A 4001-nucleotide genomic window follows, 5' to 3' on the forward strand; every position below is an offset into this window, starting at 1 on the left:
TGATGGCTCTTCGTTTTCTCTCGTTACTCTGGGGGAACTACTGTACAGTACCAATGACCTTGTACACTACTTTACTCATTATCAATACATTCCAACATTTAATTTTTTCTATCCTACTCGTCATCAATTGGCCACGTATCTGTTAGATTCAAGTAATACACAATAATTTTTATTCGTTATAAACACGAGCCATCCTATCCTAACTTAACCTTACTCAATTATAAGGTTTGGTTAGTTTAGGTTGTCTGTTTGTAAGATATTTTGCAAAATCACCAATATGCATGCCGGTCATATATATATATATATATATATATATATATATATATATATATATATATATATATATATATATATATATATATATATATATATATATTTCATGTACATCCACAATCAAAACGTGGATAAGATAAATCTTGATAAAATCACACAGGGAAAAGGGAAACAATGGGCCCCATATTTTTTACTTGACTTAACTTGACTAGTCACGTTGTAGTGGATTCCTCCCCTACAAACGCTGTTTGTCGCTGAGTAGCCGATCCCGCGAATTCCCCAGTGTATGCCTCGTGGTCTAGGTCAACCAGCGCCGCCTTACATGACGGAGGTCAACTATTAAGCCACGCCTACCTCCGCTATTTAAGACCTGACCTCGTGGTGACCACTCATTTCTACCTACACCAACCAGCCAGCAACACCTCCTCCTACCTCCGCCGCTGCCTGGCGGCCCTCACTCCCGCCGGCGAGCATGGCGACCCACAAGCGTGTCCTCCTCTGAGCACCCTCACCAACCAGCTCTCTCTTCTTCTAGCTACAGCCGCGTCAAGCTACACCACCTCCTCCACCGCTGCCTGGCGGCCCTCGCTCCCGCCGGCGAGCATGGCGACCCACAAGCTGTCCTTCTCTGAGCACCCTCACCAACCAGCTCTCTCTACATCACGCTTGTAACCACGCTGCCACTTCCCAGCACCAAGCTGCATTGTACATCCAATACAACATGTTTACAGAGAGCACATTGTGAATTTCTTTTCTCCATCCCATCCTGAGTGTGAACCCAAATATCCCATACCCCACAACGTCGCCCTTTCTCTTAAGCTCCTCTACGTGTGTGTTGGTATTGGTGTGCGGATTAGTGGAAAAGTGGATGTCATGATTAGAACATAAGAATGGAGGAAACTGCAGCGGGCCCATTGGCCCATACTGGGCAGTCCCGTTTACACCTAACCCCTATTGCTCATATAAGCATCCAAACTATGTTTGAAGCTATTCAGCGTATTCCAGTTAATGATGATATTTGGTAACTTGTTCCATTCATCCACTTCTCTGTTTTCAAATCAGTGTTTACCTATTTGACGCCTAAATCTAAATTTGTCTAATTTAAAACCATTGTTACGAGTTCGCTCCTGGTTGGATAGTTTGAGTACCTTTGTAATGTCCCTTTGTTTAGCCCTGCCTTCCACTTATACACCTCTATCAGGTCGCCCCTCGCTCTACGTCTCTCGAGGGAGTGCAAATTAAGATGCTTTAACCTGTCTCTATACTCAAGGTTTCTAATGCCCGGGATTAGTCTTGTCATTCTGCTCTGAATTCTTTCCAATGATTCTATATCCATCCTGTAATACGGTGACCAGAACTGAACTGCGTAATCCAGGTGTGGTCTCACAAGCGCAAGATACAGTTTTAGGATGACCTCGCTAGTCTTGTAACTAACACTCCTTTGTATGAACCCAAGTACTTTATTACCCTTGTAACGAGCAAAAACACATTGTTTACTTGGCTTAAGGTTCCTACTTATCATTACTCCTAAATCTCTCTTGCAATCGGATTTCTCTATGGCATTGTTGTTCATCTGGTATCTGGTTTCCCTGTTTACATCTCCTATACTGAGTACTTTACATTTGTCCACGTTGAATTTCATCTGCCATTTTTCAGACCATTCGAAAAATTTGTTTAGATCTTCCTGCAGTTTTGCGGAGTCCTCGTCAGATTTCATAACACGTCCTATTTTAGTATCATCAGCAAATTTACTTATGTTGCTGTCTATGCCGACATCTATGTGGTTTATGTATATAATAAATAATAATGGTCCAAGTACTGAGCCTTGGGGAACTCCACTTGTGACGTTGCTCCAATGGAACTTAGTGCCGTTAATGCTCACTCGCTGTTTCCTGTCCTGTAACCACGCCCTAATCCATTTACGGATGTTACCTTTGATGCCATGTGCTTCTACCTTTCTAATTAGTCTTTCGTGGGGGACTCTGTCGAAGGCTTTGCTAAAGTCTAGATATACCACATCATAATTGTGCCCCTCGTCCACCAATTCGAAAACTGATGAAAAGGATGTTAATAGATTTGTTAGACAAGAACGTCCGCTTGTGTAGCCATGCTGGGAATCATTGATCAATCTGTGCTTCTCCAGGTGATTTCGTATAGAGTTTGAAATGAATGCTTCCAGTAATCAGCCTACTATTGATGTTAGACTGATTGGGCGGTAGTTAGAGGATAGTGATCTATCCCCCTTCTTGAAAATCGGTATTACATTCGCTATCCTCCAGGATTCTGGTACTACACCTGTTTTTAAGGAAATGTTAAACAACTTTGCCAAGGGCATACTAAGCTCTTCCTTACATTCCTTTAATACTCTGGCAAATATCTCATCGGGACCAGGTGACTTATTAGGCTTTAGTTTGTCTATTTGCTTACTAACATCGTTACCAGTCACTACTATCTCGGCATCATATTTAAATTTTCTGGTGGTGAAAATCGTTGAAAAATATTTATTCAAATTATTGCCCATTTCCTCCGTTGCTATCAGTGAGCTCTCGCCTAATATCTGACCGTGACATCCAAATTCTCGTTTTAGTTTGATACATTTTGGTAGAATCCTTTTGGGGTTTGTCTTCGCTTCCCTTTGCTATCTCACCTCTATTATTCCTCTTGGCTTTCTTATCCTTTGTTTTTAACCCTACTCGCCAATATCTATAATAATAACTTGGAAAATTCTGCCATATATATCCTTCTACCTATAGCCTTCCTCTTTTGGCCAATGATGTTCTTTTAAATAATCATTTATCCATTTAGGGTCATTGTTGTCTGAACTGAGTTTTTTTGTATGGTATGTTCGCCTTGTGAATTAAGTAACTCATAATTTAAATTGTCGCGGAACTCGGCAATCTCAGAGATGTCGTTATCAGGTCGGAGTCATCTGTCAGGTTCACGCCAAGCGCCGCCACCCTCTCTCAGCTGCCTCTTCTTTAAACTGTCAAAAGTTTGCCCCTTCTGGAAATCTTGGGACTTTTAGTGGAATTTTCCATAAGTCTGCCCCTGAAAATCTAACTCGGAATCTAATTTCTTTGTGATCGCTGTTTGCAAGTTCAAGTATCTACCTCACATTACTAATGAGGTTTTCTGTTCGACAGAACTAAATCGGTATATTATTACCCCGTGTGGGTTCGGTAATATGTTGACTTAGGAAACAGTCCTGGATCATCTCGAAATCCTCTGATTCTGAGTACCTGTATATCAGTCCACCTTATTTGGCCATGTTAAAGTCGCCTTCTACTATTCAGACTTTGTTGTGTATGGAAGCTCCCCAAGATTTCATCCCCCTATAAGTCGCTCATTGACTCTATCAAGATTGGGGGTCTATATATTACTCCCAGTGATTATTTTCCTTGACCGCTGCTTAATTTCTATCCAGCAAATTGTTTCTGTATTTCGCCCGCTTTTTATTTCTTTATTTATTTCACACTTCAGATTATCCTCAACATAGATTGCTACTCAGCCTCTTTCCTCCTGGTCTGCCCATCGGTATGGAAATTTGTAACCCGCAATTTGGTATTCAATCGCAACTCAATGGAGTCTAGGTTGATCCATGTTTCAGTGAATGCTATTATATCGATTTTTCGGTACATACCAAGGTCTGAATATCATCCATATTTTGTTTCTCTCATACTGCCTACTGTTCCGCATAGTAGACATTTCTAAGTTAGTCGTGTTCTGAG

Source organism: Homarus americanus, unplaced genomic scaffold (genome assembly GCF_018991925.1).
Source record: "Homarus americanus isolate GMGI-L3 unplaced genomic scaffold, GMGI_Hamer_2.0 scaffold21914, whole genome shotgun sequence".
Lineage (NCBI taxonomy): Eukaryota > Metazoa > Arthropoda > Malacostraca > Decapoda > Nephropidae > Homarus > Homarus americanus.